This window comes from Gorilla gorilla, chromosome 9 (assembly GCF_029281585.2).
Source record: "Gorilla gorilla gorilla isolate KB3781 chromosome 9, NHGRI_mGorGor1-v2.1_pri, whole genome shotgun sequence".
Lineage (NCBI taxonomy): Eukaryota > Metazoa > Chordata > Mammalia > Primates > Hominidae > Gorilla > Gorilla gorilla.
This window is the reverse complement of record NC_073233.2, coordinates 96,277,716-96,298,390: the sequence shown is the minus strand read 5'-3', so window position 1 is coordinate 96,298,390 and position 20,675 is coordinate 96,277,716. Positions and strand designations below refer to the sequence as shown.

General features: G+C 39.5%; 1 long non-coding RNA gene and 1 pseudogene across 1 annotated transcript in view; one reads left to right on the top strand and one right to left on the bottom strand.

The window, feature by feature from the left end:
• LOC134756468 (uncharacterized) overlaps positions 1-20,675 on the bottom strand; it is a 54,492-nt gene that overhangs the window by 4,248 nt on the left and 29,569 nt on the right. The gene's annotated exons all lie outside the window — the stretch shown is intronic.
• On the top strand, positions 13,855-14,897 carry LOC101147409 (glyceraldehyde-3-phosphate dehydrogenase-like; annotated as a pseudogene).

Below are 20,675 nucleotides of genomic sequence, written 5' to 3'. Positions count from 1 at the left end.
TAAACGCCCTTTGAAAGTTTAGGAAGGTTTTGTTTGTTTGTAAGAATTAAAGAAGGCTTCATGATGAAGGAGGTATGTTGTCTGTGTTTTGTTTTGTTTTAATTTATTTTATTTATTTATTTATTTATTGTTTGAGACAGCCTCACTCTGTTGTCCAGGCTGCAGTCCAGTGGTGCGATCTCGGCTCACTGCAACTTCCGCCTCCCGGGTTCAAGTGATTCTCCTGCCTCAGCCTCCCAAGTAGTTGGGATTACAGGAGTGCACCATCATGCGCAGCTAATTTTTGTATTTTTAGTAGAGATGGGTTTCACCATGTTGGCCATGCTGGTCTTAAACTCATAGCTTCAAGTTATCCATCCGACTTGGCCTCCCAAAGTGTTAGGATTACAGGCGTGAGCCACCATGCCTGGCCTGTTGTCTTTGTTTTAAAAAGTAGGTAGCATTTGGACATAGAAAGACAAGGAGAAAAATCTAGGAAATTTTTTCTAACCTAGAGAATTAAACAGGTGCACTTTGCCGGCCGGCACTATGGCATATGGTAGGCAAGAAGCAGTAGGGGTGGAAAGAAGAGAGAGGTAATCTGAAGACTTCTAGTCAGTCCAACCCTTGGCATTTCACAGACTGGGACCCATAGAGTCAATATAGAAACTGAACCAGACCCTTTATTCTGGAGGAATTTCCAGTAGATAATTAAAATTCACTTTTTACTGCTTGGTCTAGTCTGTTAAAAAAAAAAAAAAGGAAAAAGTCAATTTTAAAATTGTTCATCAAATTATCTGCTCTGTTTTTTACAATTAGAAAGATAATTACCTTTTCTAAGTCAAGGTCTTACACACACACACACACACACACACACACACAATTTTACCTAGTAATTAATACAGAAATCCTATCCCACCTTTTTGACTTTTCTACTCCACCCACATCCCCCTAACCCAGGACAATTTCAGCCACTACAAACAAAAAAACTAGCTGATAGAAGTGTAACCAAAACAAATTATTAACAACAACAGCAACAACAATAACATAAATGTTTATTGCATATCCCAATAGGCTTAACCAGCATTAAAATGATAAAGAAAACCTCATTCTGTCTCATTGTCAACTGTTCTACTCTAAAAAAATCTGTTAAAGGTAAGAAATATTTTTTAGAAAGTCAATAAAAAGAAAAAAAAAAGTTCCCTGGAGGGTATTAGAGTGTTTACCACTGGGAGAGAGCTGCCCTCTGAAGAATAAAGCCAAATTACTGGCTTTTCTGAGCCTCATTGATGGGGGGAGAGAGGAAGAATTAAGACAGCTGTTCTTGTCTTAGTTGGAGAAGCTGCGAAGAGGAAACTGTGGGTGGTATGTCTGCTGAGTAAGACTTCTCAGAAAAGTGGTTCCTCCAGTTTTCAGGTTCCTGGAGGCCACATGACAGGCTACTTCCTAGCACTCATTCTGAAGACTTTGGGGTCAAGAGCAGCCCTGGCCCCCTATCCCTACTACCTACTGCTATCTCATATTTCCTGTGCTTTGGGGCTTTTCACCTAATAAATAACTGTCCTTTAAGTAAAAACACACCCTCCCAAATGCCAAATATATTTTAGTGATGAACTAGTGCAGGAATGGCCCTTTGAAACTTACAACAGGCCTCACTGAAAAATAGTACATTCTTGTGACTTTAACCTAGGGTCTTCTATGCTAGTTCAGCTTAAATCCTCTGTTATCTCATTATGGAAAACTCACTTTTGTAGGGTTCCTCTAATTTTCTGCAAAAGCTTCAAATATTTGTTGTTTTAAGTCCTCCTTGTCCATTGAGTCTGACTATGAGAATGAAAAGAATCTTATTTTTAAGGTAGTCTAGCCCTTAGACTAGTCCAGATTTGACTTCTCCAAGCAACATAATTCAGAGAGCTCTTCAAATAAATGATGCTATGATCCTATCTGGGCATCACCCCAGGAGGCAAGTGTCAGAGGTGCCTCAGACTTCTGGACCCAGGCTCTTTGCACTTACTGCAAAGCCTTACTGTCTCCAGAACACTTCCTTTCTGTTTTCCCTCTCCATCTTGTATTAGGATTCTCTTATCCGTACCGACATCCCATCTCCTTCATGTCCACCAAATCTTGCTAGCAGGAAGGCTGAGATCAATCACTTATGGCTCAGTTTGAATTTGAATCCCTACACTCACTGTAAGGAAGGAGAAGATTTGCTCTTGACTTGGAGAATTTTAGATTCTTCTTATTTATATGACCAAGAAGAGAAGTTTAAGGGAAGCCTCAAAATTATACCACAAAAACATTTGCTCACTTAGCCCAAACATAAGGCTGATATTGAATATGGTGAAACACGGGCTGGAAAGAGTTGCAAAATTCACTCCCCCCTATGCCCTGGGTCCCTCCTCAGCAGGGACAGCCAAGTTGTTTCCGGCTGACAGCAAACCAGTCCTGATATCCTGTTCTCATGACACACTCAGGCCCTTCACTGTTTCTGTTCATTCCTGACTATCTTTATGCCAGTTGGAAATCCTGCTGCCGCAGAAACTAAAAATGACTCAAAAGTACTCCCTCTCTTTCTTCCAAAATTGTGTCTCTGCACAGCCTGTTCTGTGACCATCACATGACTCCACATTTGCTCATCTGTTCTTATCTGCCATCAAGTCCTGCAGGTCTTTCTCTGGAATCCTGTTCCCAACTCATTGCTCTTTCTCGTCTCTCCACAGCCTGGTTCTGAGACAGACGGCAGCAATTTCTCATCCCAAATGCCTCGTCTGGGCTTGCAGAAGTTAGTCCAAAGACAGACTGTGAAATCTTCATTGTCAGTTCTTGGCCTTCCCATCCCCTTTGAGACTCTTCTTCCAGTGGGAAAATTACGCAGGCACGATATGTACGCATACAAGTATTCTTTTATGTGAGTTTTGGTGTTACTAATTTAGCCACACAGTATGACCTAAGCAGCATAGGAATTAAGCCCCAAATATTTCCTAATCATCTGTAAAATATTTTTCTCCATTCCCAATATATTGTCTTAGTTCAGGCCTTCATCATCTTTTTTTTTTTTTACCTGAAACTGGTTTCCTGAGGAGTCTCCGTGCTTCTCACCTGCCTCTAACCTCTTCTTTGCCCATATGTCACACTACCACTGCTGTAATCTACCAAAAATGCAAGTATGACTATTAGTGAATCCCCTGATTAAATGTCTTAGCATCAGTAGGATAGAATTTAAGACCCCTAGCATGATATTCCCGATTTCCTCGGGAGTTGTCTCCTGCTCTACCCCAAGCTGCGCTTCAGGTGACAGGAACTATATACACATGATAGTGTTTCTTGACCACTCCATGCTGAGCCTCTACTTCTCCTGGGTCCTCCTCCTAGAATGGCATTCTGTAGGTTCTTTCCTGCAAAATTTCTATTCATCTCTACTCTGGCATCATTTAATTCTGAAAAAAAATTTTTTTTACATAGACCCATAATGTCCTACATGTAATTCCTTTATAGTATTTGCTACTTCATATTTTTATTAAAATGTTTTCAGTTATTTTTCTATTGATAAAGTGTATTTATAGCAGGCGATTTGAAAAATACAGAAAAATATGAAAAAAGACAAAGGAAATTATTCAGAGAGAAATGTACTAACATTTTGAGGTATATTTTCCAATGTTTGTTTCTATGTATATAGTCACACTTTTCTCTATCTTCTTCTCTTTCACACAACACACCTATATAAACACAAATGTAGGTATGCAAAATCTTATGTATTTTGTAACTACTTTTATATTTTACTTAAAAATATGAGTGTTGTTATAGCCTTAAGTGTTCAGAGAGTAAGCTCTTTGAAGAACAAGAAGTGTGTGTGTGTGTATGTGTGTGTGTAAATATGTGCGTGAGAGAATGTGTAAACAAATACATAAAAACATCCAGCTGAGTGAATAGTATATAATAGACTCTAAATAATTATTCATTGAACTAATTTATTAACAACAATGAAAGAGACATGGGAGAAAGAAAGAACATGAGATAAGCTGGAACACATGCAAGGTAAAGAGATGAAGAGAAGACAGCCCACCATTTGGAAAGCATTTATGACTTTTAAAGTTTTTATGTACTCTATAGTTGATGCCCACAATAGCCTTCTATTTTCTTTTATTTTATTTTTAATAGAGACAGGGTATTACTATGTTGCCGAGCCTGGTCTTGAGCTTCTGGGTTTAAGTAATTCTCCTGCCTTAGCATCCCAAACTGCTAGGATTACAGGCATAAGCCACCACGCCTGGCCACAATAGCTTTCTGAAGTAGCTATAGCAATTATTTGCAAATCAGGAAAGTGAAACTCAGAGAGGTTAAGTGACCTGCCCTAGGTTGTTCACTTTATAAGTGGCAGAACTAGTTTTTTGAATTCATAAACTATGTATTTACATTACTTTACACAGCTTCTGGGGGAAAAAGGGCAGCAACATGATCCCTACCAAGGTCTGGGAGCCTGAAGTGGTATCCACACTGCCTGGCATGGTGCCTGGCACAGAGTGCTAAAACAGTGATTGTTGAGCACAACTAAAAAGCAAACGAGAGAAAGAACAAACAGTAGACAATAGTGAGTATACAGGGTAAGGCACCGCAATCCACTTTTCTCCATCCTCACGATGCTTGTTTGATCTGAAAAAGCCTCCTAAATGATCTGCCTCCTGCCATTCAACACCCTTTTCATCTGTCTTCCATAAACACAAATTGATCATGACAAATGATGTATTGGTTCCCTTTGCTCTTGGGAAAACATTCAGAATATTCTCCTAGCTTAAAAGTTTCTTCAGGAAGGAACACTTTTTTTCCATCTTGATTTCTCATTTTTCTTTCTCTTGTACATGCCACTCAGGCATATTCAACACCTCTAAATCCCTGAAAGTGCTGAAACATTCTTTTTCCTGCTATTCCTGGATTACTGTTATTTTGATAAATTTTTTTTTACTAGTTGTTATTAGTTTTCTATTGCTGTGTAACAAATTACTGTGCTGTAAAAATGTAGCACTTTTAAACAGCACAGATTTATCTCACTATTTCTATAGGTTAGAAATCTGGCACAGTATGGTTGGTTTATCTTTTCAGTGTCTCATTAGGCTAAAATCCAGGTAGTATCCAGGGCTGCAGCTCTCATCTGGGACTTATGGTCTTCTTCCACACTCACTGGGTATTGGCAGAATTCAGTGCCTCATGGTTGTGGGACTGTGGTCCCTATTTCTTTGCTGCATGGTCCTCTTTCTCTTCAAGCCAACAATGGTGCCTTGGTAATCCTCGTGCTTTGACTCTGATTTCTGCTTCTGCCTTCTGTTTTAAGGATTCATGTGATTACATTAGGCCCATCTGGATAATCAAAGATACTCTCACCATTTTAAGGTCAATTGCTTTGTAACATTACATCTACAAAATCTTTTTGCCATTTAATATAACCTATTCATGGATATAAACACCAGAGAGTGAAGTCCATGGGGAGCCAACATTCTGCCTATCACAATTATAGCATCAAATTTGGCTGAGGGGCCCTTCTTATAAGATTCATGCTCATTTATTTCTCTGCCTCCATTTCTAGAGTATAAGATTCATGATGTCAGTGACTATGTCTACTGCACAAACCTGATGTGTTGGAGCTGGCTTGTACTAGCTAAGAAGTGCTTATTATTAAATTTTCAGGAATTTTTCAATCTGTTTGTTAAACATAGCTATTATTTTAAAAAACAAATTATGTTCTCAAAACACAATAAATGCTCTAATTCATTTCCTGTTTATTGTCATAGTGTTTACTACGATTTACTCTCTTGAAGTTATTTTCCCCGATTCAATCCTTATGGTGGAAATACTATCTATTGATGGACTACCGCACATCTTTTCAACTTCCTGTTCAGTGCCATTATTAGGTGGGTGCAAAAGTAATTGCAGTTTTTGCCATTACAATACATTATGTTGGTAGCTTGAAATTGACAATAGTGGATGTATTGATACCAAATAGATCAGCAACACTAGTTGACATCTTTTTTTTTTTCCAGATGGAGTCTGGCTCTGTTGCCCAGGCTGGAGTGCAGTGGCGCGATCTGGGCTCACTGCAAACTCCGCGTCCCTGGTTCACGCCATTCTCTTGCCTCAGCCTCCAGAGTAGCTGGGACTACAGGCGCCCGCCACCACGCCCGGCTAATTTTTTGTACTTTTAGTAGAGCCGGGGTTTCACCGTGTTAGCCAGGATGGTCTTGATCTCCTGACCTCGTGATCCGCCCACCTCGGCCTCCCAAAGTGCTGGGATTACAGGCGTGAGCCATCGTGCCCGGCCTAGTTGACATCTTGATGTATTGTTTATTTGATTGTTTAGACTTGAGAAAATGATGGTAAAAATGTTAACAGCACAGATTAAGCTTAAAGCAGGTCATATCTATAGCCATTCCACAAAAATTTAAAGAAATATTATTCTTCCAGTATCTAAAACCTATGATTCAGCAAAGAAGCAGCTCATGATATTGACAAACAAAGGAAGTTACAACTTACTACCTAATTTTACTTTAATCTTATTAATACAAAAGAATCAAGTAATATTCTTATATGAACTATATTCATTCATCAGATACAACCATAGCTTGGCTAAAAATACAATAGTTTAGCAAAAAATAAAATAAAAAAATTCTGTGGAAACAAAATGGCTATATTACATTTAAAATAAAGAGTAAATTGTACACTATACATTCTTTACATTAATGTTTTATATTAAAAAGTATACATTTATGTATGTGTGCATAAACATACATTTTTACACCATCATGAAACATTTACCAGCCCACCACTGAATGCATTGAATATACTGCTAGAGCTCATCACAATGCCTAGTACGTATGGCGTGCTCAGTAAATGTTTGTTTAATGAATGAACGGATAGAAGCCATGGTCTACATGATTGACCAGAGAACACAGGCTAAGTGGAAAGGGAATAGAGGCCAGAAAAGAAGCAACAGTTTGGGGAAGTTGGGAGGATTCCAAGAACTAGAGGTCAGTTGAGAATTTCTATAAGATTCTACAGAAGTTATAAAGTAGGAGACCAAAAAATAATTAAAGGAGCTGTGACAAGACAAAGCATCTTAGGAGTTAGAGAAAGCTAGGGACTAACCTTGTGCAAGGCCCTGCACTGTTAGTCCACTTTAAGTTAATCTTTTATAGTACTCACAAAACCTTCATTTATCCTCATTCTATAGGCAAAGAAACTAGGTAATTAAGGTTAATCAACTGGCCCAGACTCATTCAGCTAGTAGAGGGTAGAGGCCAGAGTGTTCTAAACACAAAGCCTGCACTCTTGAGGGCTACACCAAATGGAAGTGGGAACAAGGCTGTGAGGAGTTGTAATTCAAGAGCTTACTACTCACAGTGTGTTCTGAGGAACAGAAGAGGGGATTTTTGCTAGAACATTGATTCTCAAGCCCTACCCCAGATCTACTGAATCAAATCTGTGTTTTTTTTTCTGTCTTTTACAAGATATACTGGAAATGCCTATGCACCTTGACATTTGAAAACCACTAGTTTAGGAGGCAGTTGTATCAGCAGGTAACCACATTGCAGATGGTCATTAAAGTGAAAGAAATCAAGAAGTACTATCAGGTATATTGTAAGATTGAACTTGCGCAAGTAAAGTGAGGGTGCTCCTTCTAGCATGTGGCATATTAAAATCACCTAGAGACCTTCGTAAAATGCCAAGGCATCAGTACTTTTAAAGTGATTCCAATATATAACCAAGGTTGAGAACTTATCAGGAGCATCACATTAGTCATGCCGTTCCTCTCAGATGTGAACAGTAGCCCCTACTTATCAAAACAAACAACGAAGCAAATGTCCGTGGATCTGACTTGAGAGGCTGAAGCATCTCCTCCCCAGGATATAATTGCTCTTCTGCCTCACAGTGGTTTTCTAGCCTTGCTCTTTACACAATAGCCCTGCCTTCCAACCCCAGAAACAGACTGGCTTATAGGATTTCACATTTCATGTGCCCCTCACCTGGCACACCCTCTTTTCTCCTTGCCACCAGGCCACATCCTTTCCTTCCTCCAGCCCACATTTATTTCTAGACCTAAAATGATTTCTTAATGTCAACCTTTTATTCTGCTCACATGGCATCATACCCCTCACCAGGATTAAACTGTACCAAAGATACTTGGAAACAAATTGTACAAAATAAACAGAATTTTAGGGAGGCTACACAGTTCTATTTGTTCAAATCAAGTATTCTCCTTTTAAAAAAAATGCCACTAAAGCTAGTTTCCTCTCTCTGGATCCTCTGCTGTGCAGTAACAATACAAGGCCCACAAAAGAGGGCTGAGTTCCTTCCCACATGCACTGCTTTTTCTCCAGTAATAGACTGCATTTTGGATGACTGCCAGGCAACAATAGTTGACTCATGCTGGCCAGCTCTCAACATAGGTCTCCGAAGAAGCTGGGGAACAGGGCAAATTGACGCTTCTAGTTTTCTCTCAATAATCCCTCCCCAGGGTTCAGGTTCACATGTGGACTTCTGTTACCAACCTTGTTTGATCTCTTTAAATAGGTCCCTTGCCTCCATTTGGGTGACACGAAGACTCTAAAAGAACAGCAATAGGAATGCTTAACATCTTCTTGTCACATGATAAACAGACTGATTAGATCTTCTGGTTTAGTGACTTCCTCTTCACTCTCACCAGCTACTGAAAGTGTGGCCGGTCGCTTTGATTGGGGATGTAACTGATTCTTTGAACTTTGCTCCATTCTTAACAGTATTCCAATACTGTAATTAGATAGTGGGCTGTATAGACGGAAAAATGGTTTTGCTAAGTGTAATGGGAATTGTTTCCAGGTTACCCTTTCATCATAAGAATTCACTAAGGCATGGAAACCAATTTCATTTATTTCTTCTTCTGTTTCTCAGAAAAGGGCCTTTTTTAGCAGAGTGGTGGTGGGGAGGATGGTGATAGCTTATAGAAATTCCAGAAAACAAGGGATGGAGATGAAAGATGTTTAAAATAAGCAAACCAAAACAGTCTCTAAGAAGGAAGTCAAACAAAATTCTTTTTGATATTTGAAAAGCTTTAGTTTTGATTTATGCCCAGACTTGTACTCTGTTACTTAAAATTCCCTGTATTTAGGTTATAACTTCTAGGAGCATAGATACTCATCTTCATTCATTGATTCATGCATACATACATTTAATCATTAATTCATTCATTTATTCAGTAACATTTACTGGATATTTGATAGAAACAAAGGGTTCAGGATAAACAAAAATAAGACAGGTTCCCCAACCTCAAGTAGCTCAGAATCTAAAGGAGCAGAAAATTTCTAAATTGTCCAAAACTTATACAGGTGCTAAAATGTAAATCTCTAGAAAATACAGTGGGAACCCAGCAAATACCATGATCGACTCTGTAGGGGCAGCAGTAGCAGGGTGGAACTTTTTTCTTAGTAAAGAAAGAAGAAAATTCCAGAAAAGAAAAAAAAAAGCTTCAGAACCAATTTTCTATAATCAAAATAGAGGTGCTCAGATTTTGTCTAGTGCTATCTTTTATATGAAACTCATGTGTCAATTGGGGTAAGGCTTCCACTTAAGCTAAGGCTACTTAGAACCCCCAGGCCATAGTCGAAGCTTTTTCTAAGAGTTCTATGAATCTCTGGAGGATCTGGGTTTCTATTGTTACTTCTAGTTCTGAGCTCCTGCTCCCATAAATCAGTTCTATTTATGAATTATTCTATCTTCCTTGAATGTTGCCCCTGACTTACACCACTTTCACTCAGGTATGGACTTTCAGGTTTTTTCCTTGATCTTAAAAAATATCAACAATATCATGCGGGTATGGTGCTTGTAACTGTAACATCAGTGTAGGGAGCAAAGAACCGAATCCCTGTGTGAACCAATCCTCTATTTGAAACAATCCGCCCCTTGTCTTTTGTTCACCCAGGCACACTGGTGTCATGGGCTCTTTCTTTATCTCAGTGGCTTCTCTCTTTCTCTTCCCTATGATCTTTTTTAAAGTGGACTTCCAGGATTGCTCCTAGCAACTCCAAATGCTTTGCATGCCATGCTGAGTAATGCAGTTCTCACCAGCTCCAATCCCAAAAGTCAGCTCAAAGGACATTTTTGCTTATTCAAAATCCTCTGGTGTTTAAATAATCCTTGGATGGTACTTTTGTTCACAGAAGAAATGCTTCTGCTATGAACAGACACTTCTCAAAAGAAGACAACCATGCGGCCAACAAACATATGAAAAAAAGCTCATCATCACTAGTCATTAGAAAAATGCAAATCAAAACCACAATGAGATGCCATCTCATGTCAATTAGAATGATGATTATTAAAAAGTCAGGAAACAACTGATGCTGGCAAGGATGTGGAGAAATAGGAACGCTTTTATACTGGTGATGGGAGTGTAAATTAGTTTAACCATTGTGGAAGACATTGTGATGATTCCTCAAAGATCTAGATACCATTTGACCCAGCAATCCCATTACTGGGTATATAACCAAAGGATTATAAATCATTCTATTATAGAGACACATGCACAAGTATGTTTATTGCAGTACTATTTACAATAGGAAAGACTTGGAACCAACCCAAATGCCCATCAATGATAGATTGGATAAAAAAAATTGGCACATATACACCATAGAATACTATGCAGCCATAAAAAAGAATGAGTTCATGTCCTTTGCAGGGACATAGAGGAAGCTGGAAGCCATCATTCTCAGCAAACTAACACAGGAACAGAAAATCAAACTCCACATGTTCTCACTCATAAATGCGAGTTGAACAATGAGAACACATGGGCACAGGGAGGGGAGCATCACACACTGGGGCCTGTTGGAGGGTGAGGGACAAGGGGAGGGAGAGCATTAGGACAAATACCTAATGCATGCGGGGCTGAAAACCTAGATGATGGGTTCATAGGTGGAGCAAACCACCACGGCACATGTACACCTACGTAACAAACCTGCACATTCTACACATGTATCCCAGAACTTAAAGTAAAAAAAAAAAAAAAAGAAAGAAAGGATGCTTCCAATACAATCTACTTTTCTTAAAAAGTGCTTATCAATTTCCTCCAAGCAACATTACAACATTACTATTCATCAAAACCCACTTTTGGCCGGGCGCAGTGGCTCATGCCTGTAATCCCAGTACTTTGGGAGTCCGAGGCGGGTGGATCACAAGGTCAAGAGATCGAGACCATCCTGGCCAACATGGTGAAATCCCGTCTCTGCTAAAAATACAAAAATTAGCCGGGTGTGGTGGGGGGTGTCTGTAATCTCAGCTGCTTGGGAGGCTGAGGCAGGAGCATGGCATGAACCCAGGAGGCGGAGGTTGCAGTGAGCCGAGATCATGCCACTGCACTCCAGCCTGGTGACAGAGCAAGACTCCGTCTAAAAAAAAAAGAAAAAGAGAAAGGAAAAGAAAAGAAAAAAAAACACACTTTCTTTTCTTCCTGCTTTTGTTCTGGTATTCTTTGGAGATGGTTTGCAAGAAATCCACTTCCATTACTGTAGAGCTATGCCTCACTTTGAACTCTAAACACTGTTAGTCTGATCACAGTTTTGTTAAATCTGGATGTCTTAAGCCTCTAAAAACCCCAAACACCCCAGGAACAAGTATTACTCACCAATTATGGTATTAAAAATGAGCCACTGTCTCTGAGTTCACTTACTTGTTCTATAAACATTAATCATGCACCATGCATTAAGTTAAGCTTTGTTCTGCTCTAGAAGAGCTCACAGTCTAACCAAATACAAGTTCCAAAAAAGCTTTAAGGAAAGGCAACATCTTTGGAATTCATTAATAGCCTCTCAAGGGGATGGCTTTAATGGGCAATCTTCTTTTGGAGCCTATTTCCCATTCATTAGTTAAAACATTGATCCTATGCTTTGCCATTGTGCCTCATACATGTTCTATCTCCTGCGATATAATGGCAGTAATTTAGGCGCATCCCCAGAAAAGAAAAAACATTTGTGGAGATGTAAGTTATAAGACTCTTTTCCCCAAATTCTGACTTATAAATTCCTCTTTCATATACTCATACAGCCTAGAGCATTATATAGTATGTTATAATTATATTATAATTTTGCAATTACTTATCTGTCCCCTCTCCTAGAAGTGAGCCCCTGGGGCAGGTTATGATTTATCCAAATTCAGTTCCTAGTATAGTGTTTGAAATTGTCGGTGTACTCACAGAAGACCTGGGAAAGAAAAGGAAAAGGAAGGGAGAGAGAAAAGGAGAAGGTAAGGATGATGACTATCGTTAGTGTGAGTCAGATTATTCTGCACAATTTCTTCTATTTGGCACCTGGGAGGCTCCCCGTTCAAAGGTGTGGTCAGTCTTCCACAGAATTTGCAGATGGCTCAGCACAAGGACCTCAGCTATCAGCTAAATCAGGATGAATATTTTCTAAAAACTGGGATTAAATGCCTTTTGTTAGATGCGCAAATGATACTGAAGTCTCGTTAATATTTTATGTTAAATTCTATGACCTGATACTCCATAAATATCATAGCTGCTAGAAATAATACTGAGATTCTAACCTTAGGTTTTGCTTTGTTTTTAATTTAAAATGTTATCAATTTGTCACATCATAGTGCTGAATTTTGTGCCCGCAAAATTCAGATGTTGAAATCCTAACCTCAGTACCTCAGAATGTAACTGTATTCGGAGATAGGAACTTTGAAGAGATGATTAAAGTAAAATGCTGTCAGGGTGGGCCATAATCCAATCTGACTGGCATTCTTACAAGAATTGGAAATTTAGACAAATGAAGAGAAGCCAGGTGTGTGTGCATGCAGAGGAAACACCAAGGGAGTGGTCAATGAGAAGGCAGCTATCTGCATGCCAAGAAAACAAGCCTCAGAAGAAACTAAACCTGCTGACACGTTGGTCTTGGGCTTCTCGTCCTTAGAACTATGAAAACAAGGCCAGGCATGGTGGCTCATGCCTGTAATCCCAGCACTTTGAGAAGCTGAGGCAGGTGGATCAGCTGAGCTCAGGAGTTCGAGACCAGCCTGGACAACAAGGTGAAACCTTGTCTTTACTAAAAACACAAATTTTAGCCCAGCGTGGTGGCAGGCACCTGTAATCACAGCTACTTGGGAGGCTGAGGCAGGAGAATTGCTTGAACCCAGCAAGCGGAGGTTGCAGTGAGCTGAGATCATGCTACTACACTCCAGCCTGGGCAACAAGAGCCAAACTTTGTCTCAAAAAAACAAACAAACAAACAAAAACATGAAAACAATTCATTCCTGTTGTCTCAGCCACCAGCCTGTGCTATTTGGTTATGACAGCCCTAAAAACACTAATACACTTAGCATTGTTCTCAAGCTACAGTCATTGAGACTAATCCTGGCTCTTCCACTAGCCAGCAGTTACTTTTTAAAAATTTAACTTAAAAACTGGAATGAATATCCATCATGGATGACACTACTAAAAAACAAACAAACAAACAAAAAACCACAAAAATGAATAAATAAATGAATGGCATGAGTTATGAAGTACAAAGATCTAAAAAAAATTGCAAGTTAAAATTGAGAAGAAGTCTACCGTATGGTCCTGGATAAATCTCTTATCTTAGGAGGATCTGAGTTGTCTCGTTTCTAAAATAAGGCTGCTGGAAAAATAACTTATTTTATCCCTTAAAATTTAGGAGCTTGGAATTTACTGTTAAGCACATCACTGATAATGTTGGTGATGATGATGATGATGATGATGATGATGGTAAAAGGTAAAGAAATTAAAGCCAGAATTTTATCAGAAAGTATAAAAAGAAAGTAGAAAGTATAGGTTTTCTGCTCCTCCCATTTGACAGAAAGCCTCATCTTCTCGGGCATCACCAGCCTCATCCCTGAGACACCATGGTGAAGGTGAAGGTGGAAGTCAACGGATTTGGCCATACTGGGCGCCTGGTACCAGGGCTGCTTTTAACTCTGGTAAAGTAGATATTGTCACCATCAATGACCCCTTCATTGACCTCAACTACCCCTTCATTAACCTCAAATACATGATCTACATGTTCCAGTATGATACCGTGGCAAATTCCATGGCACCATCAAGGCTGAGAATCGGAAGCTTGTCATCAAGGGAAATCCCATCACCATCTTCCAGGAGTGAGATCCCTCCAAAATCAAATGGGGTGACACTGGGGCTGAGTACATGGTGAAGTCCACCAGCATCTTCACCACCATGGAAAAGGCTGGGGCTTACTTGCAGGGAGGAGCCAAAAGGATCATAATCTCTGCTCCCTCTGCTGACGCCCCCATGTTCATGATGGGCATAAACCGTGAGAAGTATGACAACAGCCTCGAGATCATCAGCAATGCCTCCTGCACCACCAACTGCTTAGCACCTCTGGCCAAGGTCATCCATGACAACTTTGGTATCATGGAAGGACTCATGACCACAGTCCATGCCATCGCTGCAACCCAGAAGACTGTGGATAGCCCCTCTGGGAAACTGTGGTGTGATGGATGCAGGGCTCTCCAGAACATCATCCCTGCCTCTACTGGTGCTGCCAAGGCTGTGGACAAGACAAGGTGCTGCCAAGGCTGTGTCATCCCTGAGCTGAACAGGAAGCTCACTGGCAAAGCCTTCTGTGTCCCCACCGCCAACGTGTTGGTAGTGGACCTGACCTGCCATCTGGAAAAACCTGCCAAATATGATGACATCAAGAAGTGGTGTAGCAGGCATCAGAAGGCCCCTTCAAGGGCATCCTGGGCTACACTGAGCACTTGGTAGTCTCCTCCAACTTCAACAGTGACACCCACTCTTCCATCTTTGATGCTGGGGCTGGCATTGCCCTCAACAACCACTTTATCAAGCTCATTTCCTGGCATGACAATGAATTGGCTACAGCAATAGGGTGGTAGACCTCATGGCACACATGGCCTCCAAGGAGTAAGACCCCTGGACTGCCAACCCCAGCAAGAGCATGAGAGGAAGAGAGAGGTCTTCACTGCTGGGGAGTCCTTGCTGCACTCAGTTCCCCACCACACTGAGAATCTCCCCTCCTCACAGTTTCCATGCAGACCGCCTGAAGAGGGAGGAGCCTAGGGAGCCCCTCCTTGTCATGAACCATCAATAAAGTCCCCTGTGCTCAGCCAAAATAAAAAAAAAGAAAGTAAAAAGTATAAGAAGACCTTAGAATCAACAGATGGCACATGTTTGCCTTGACTTAAAGATATGATTAGAAACCAATATTGTTAGTCTGAGGAGAGAAAAGTTGCAAATCTATAATGCAATTGTATTTTATCACAATAGGCTAGGTTGTACTACATTTAAAAACAATGTCCAAATCTCAGCATCCAAAAAATAATTGATTTACTTCTCTTTTTCATTGTAAATTTCAGGTCAGCACAGCTCATACTAGACGCAGGCACCCACTCTGATAAGGGTTTAATCTTCAACAATTACTTTGGCAGAGAAAGGGATGGGAGCAAATTAATCAGGGCTCTTAAAATTTCTGCTCAGAAGCTGCCATATGCCAATTTCATTCAGATTTCATGAAGAAAAGTGAAGCACATGAGTATGCCTAACATCAAAGTGAGTGGGAGTCCAATTTTTTCTGTGTGATGGAAAGGACAGGAATGAAATATTTAGCAATAGACTGGTGATGATTGACAGACAAACTGGTGAAGGATGCTCACAAAATTTGATTGTGTTTATGGGTGAACATAATTTGGAAATTTTAATCTATTACACCTAGGAAACTCCACTTGAAGCTTAAAAGAGTTAATTTAACCACAAGAACGAGGAGACGGAGAAGGAGGAGGAGACTTATCTCTTATATTAAGAAATAAATTCATGAAGTTCTTTACCTCAAGAGTTGCTACAGACTAAAAAATGCTTCAGAAAAAGTCTAAATTAGTACATGAAATTGTCTCCAAGTCAACTGAGAATTAAAAATTTTAAGATATCTCAACATTCCTAGTTGCTGAATCACTCAGTTGGTTTTTTATTTGTTGCTTTGGTTGGTTGGTTAGTTGGTTGGTTGGTTAGTTTTGTAAACAAGTAAGCTTGGTATTAACACAATGTGCTAATTTAGTGGTGACAACATTACTGGGTATCCGTAAAACAAATATAGTGTGTCTTGAAATTTGAATTTTCTGTCAGCCCATGTTTTACCTATTATATCTGTGAAAGAAGACAGTCCACTTTGTAGCCTAAAATACATTGGGGGTAAAAAATCCAGGGAAGCCACCCTCATCATTGTTTAGTATAAAAATTGCTCTGAATGCCTATTAAGTGCAGTCTCTCTGCTAGGCACTTTTCATACACTATCAAGTGTGCTCTTCTCCTCAACCTAGAGATGTAAAGTGCAGTGATCCTGAACTGTTCTCAAAGGCTTGTAGGGTCACGATTCACAGACATGTGACATGAAACCATCCTCCCTCTCCTGGAAAAAATTAAGTTTGATCAAGTCACTTGTGGCTCTAATCTCGAATATAGTATCAAAGCCTTTCCCAGTGATTACTTAGGTAACAAAGAAAGATTAAAAAAGCATAAGGTCATCTTGCCCTTTTGAATTACTGATCAAATCATGTCCATGAACTATGAACTTGGGCAGACTTCTTTTAGTTTCCAGTCCTCATCCTTAGAGAGGGAGGTGATCTTTTTAATAAGTCTTTCAAAAAAATTTTAAAATCTCAAGCAAAAGAAGGCCCAAAAAACATAAATAGGAAATATATATATGTATACACACACACACAGACACACAGACACAGACACACACACACACACACACATTTATCTTGAAATCCCAAACTTAAACCATTTGTCTTACAAAAAGAAAAAAAAATAATTAATTTGTGTGACAAAGGAAAAAGAGTCTCTTCTGATCATTGTTGAGGAATCCCGGAAGAAGTGTTATTGGTTCAATGTTACAGATGAAGAAAGCAAGGTCAAGTCATCAACACAAAATCCAAAACTGATCTCTATTCACTTTCACTTTCTGAATCCTCATCTCCCTTTTTACTTCTTTCTATCCAGCTCAAACGCCTGCCTTTTCCTGCTCGCTGCCAGAATTTCTGAATCCAGGATCAGGGAAGTCCCCAATGAGCTGCATTCTCAAGAAATACTTATACACACCTCCCCACCCGCAGGCTTTTCCCAGACCCTTCATTTATTTCCTAAGGGGTTCTGAGAGACCTTTACTTATTAATGTTTGTATCAGGATTTATATTTTAAAAGAAAATTTGAGATGGTGATTGCATTTGGTGAAACAAGGAATTCTTCGCGTTCGGACCAAGGAACTTCAATTGGAAAGGAATGTGAGTAAAGGCTTTTCTGGTGTCCTTGAAATCATACTACCACACTACCAGCCCTCACTGAGTAATGGCTTTACCCTGATTCTTCTAATTCAGATATCAGAAATCTACTATTCAAAGATGATTACCCTTGAGAAAGACTCATAAATTAGGAAATTTAAACCAAAAGAAAAGGTTTCAATAATATAGGGCACGCAGGGAATGAGTTCAGACACTTAATCCAACCACAGTGTTTAAAAGCAGAGAAAATCCATGAGTACTCCTGTTGTCATTGGCTCAGAGATGAGTCATCTACTTTCTTTGTTTTTTTCTGTCAGTCATTTAGCCTGTGGCTCTCCTCTAATTAAAACTCCCACAGATGTTTCCAGACTGGCTATTGCACTCTTTTGTCACAGCTCACTGAATCTCTACATTGTATAGAGTATGATCTCTTTTAGCTGGTGCTCAGAAGCATTTGAACACAAGACTGGCATAAGGATAACCAGAAATGCTCAGAGGCAAATCTGTAGCTAAAGAGATGATATCCAAAGGAAATCTATGCCTACCAAAATTTCCCCTATACTTCAGTTAAAGAAAGACAGGAAAACAAATAGAGAAGCTAGTTTCCAGCAAGTTTTGATCCTGCCCTCACTTTCCCATGGCTAATGTGGCACACCAACAACACTTTAGTTGAATTTCCTTGTTGGTACTTGTCTGGTCTCTTTTTTTCCCCAGTGTTGCAACTTGATTACCTAAGCCTCATCAACCCACTTAAACAAGCATAAATGGGAAATTCCACTAAACACATTTCCAAAGAATATTCAATATTGTTCATTGAAGTGAATTATCTAATGTATGAAAAATGAAGCAGCTGTGAATTATCTAATGTATGAAAAACACTAGTTAACCGCTTTCACTATCATCACCCTTCTATTCTAGCCTTTTAATGTTCAGAGAGATATTTAGAATATCCCTCTTTACTGAGAGCTCTACATACATTTAAAAAGCTAAATCAAATAGATGAATCTAGAAACTAAATGTGATGTGGCAATGGGACTTTTTTCTGCGGCTTCTCATTAGATGTCTGGGCTCTAGAGACTACAAGTTGACCCACAGCTTAATAAATTTACATAGAAATTTGTTGAAGAATCCTGGAACAAGTGTTATTGGTTCAATGTTACAGATGAAGAAAGCGAGGTCAAGTCATCAACACAAAATCCAAAACTGATCTCTATTCACTTTCACTTTCTGAATCCTCATCTCCCTTTTTACTTCTTTCTATCCAGCTCAAACGCCTACCTTTTCCTGCTTGCTGCCAGCATTTCTGAATCCAGGATCAGGGAAGTCCCCAATGAGCTGCACTCTCAAGAAATACTGATACACACCTCGCCACCCTCAGGCTTTTCCCAGACCCTTCATTTGTTTCCTAAGGGGTTCTGAGAGACATTTACTTATTAATGTTTGTCTCAGGGTTTATATTTTAAAACAAAACTTGAGATGGTGACTGCTTTTGTATGAGCCATTGCAATCGATGTATCATGGATACATGGATACAAAGGAGAAAAAATCTTAGTTCCTGCCCTTATGGTTTCCACCGTCTCTCATCACAGGAAGAGAGAAGTAATAAGTAAATTAACCTGTAACTCTACTGGTGACTCTAGAAGGCAGACACTTTGCCAAGTGATATTAAAAATAATCCTTAGAGAGGAGCATGAAGTGGACTGGTGCTTCCATGATGTTGATAATGTTGTGATTTTTTTTAATGTAGGCATGTTCAGTTTGTGCTTTTATGTGCTCTTTTCTGTATGCATTTCTATATGGATTTTGCCTGTATTCTGTATTTCTATATTCTTTATGCATTATTTTAATTTTAAAAATGCTTTAAAATCCCTTACACGAATTACATATATTTAGCTCTAAATCCAGCATTGTTTCCCAATAACATCTTAGTGATATATTTACTACTTACCTAAGCATGTTTTTAGACAAGGGGAGATAAAAACAAATGAACAGCAACCAAAACAATGTTTCCTTACTTAACTGCTACAGTATGCCATGCAATGATCAGGCATTATGCCTCAAAAGCCATAGTGAAGGAAAGAATTGTCTTGGCCACGATAACTCTCAGACTGAGACTTAGGGCTGGCTGTTCTGTGCTTTCAGGCACAGGGTTCACGGCATGAAGGAGTGAGGAAAGAAACAAGAATCTGAAGACATCTAGGTGAAATATGCTCTTTCCATTTAATTAGTAGCCCACACCATTTACTATTATTTTCTGCCCATCTGTTTCACATATTCTGCCCAACTGGACAGCCCAAGAGAGCATTCAAATTTCCCAAGCAGTTCTAGGCTCTTCTATTCTCACTGCTGCTCTGTGCATTTTAATCTTTCAGGTCAGCATCAAGCTGTATGAGGAATCACCAAGCAGCCTCCCAGATCTCCAAGCAGCTACCGCATGGTAAACACAAATCTATAGGCCAGGCTAGGTAGTGCCCCACATCAATAAAACTAAGAGTTAACTATCTTCTATTATAGAAACTATGGAAAGGCTAGTGAACTCCTCATTAACCTTTTAAGTAATCCCAGTCAGCACTATCATCCTTAGTGCAGCAAGTTGATCCAGAGCTCAACACATTTATAACCAAAGGAGTAAAAACAAAAATCATAACCAGTTTTTATTCTCTAGGATAAAATGGTAACCTTCATGTATTTCAGGAGATGATAAAATATTTTCCTTCGGTCTTATCCTTTTCATTCCTTCTCCATCCCTGCATCCTTACCTCCCTGTCCCAGCCATCTCCTCTGCTCCTGATTGCTATGTCACTGTTAATAATGCAGTGGTCCCTCGGACTATGAGGCATTCGATGACAGTGCTTTTGTCTTACTCATCTTGCCTGCACACTGCCTAACACAGTGCTCAAACCAGAGTCACTCAATAAATATGGGTTAAATAACGAAGAAAAACATATAAAGACCAAACTATATGAGATTAACTATATTCCCTAAAACATAAGAATTTAGTCTGCTAGAAACTTAGAGCCCAATGTAAAAGATTAGAAATGGAAATAATCTTATATCTACTTTAATATAACCCCCTTGTTTAACAAGTGAGAATGCAGATACCCAGAAAAGTCAGAGAGACAGCTGGGAAAAAGCCTCCCTCCAGGAGTCACACTAGGTTCACCACCCTAGGAGCAGTCTTTTCTGATTAACTTCCCATTCTCATCACTTGAAGTTTTGGTATTGCCTCAGCCAGCCACCCAAAATGTTCTCATGAATTTTTTCTCTGATTTGCTTTTTGTCAGTTAAGTAACTTTTGTTTTGCTTTGTTTTGTTTTGTTTCATGAGTCAGACTCCTCTCAATAACTGTAGTGACCTTTTCTCAGCCTTCCAGCTACTTCTCATTTGTTTAAACATTCTCTAAGTTGCCTACA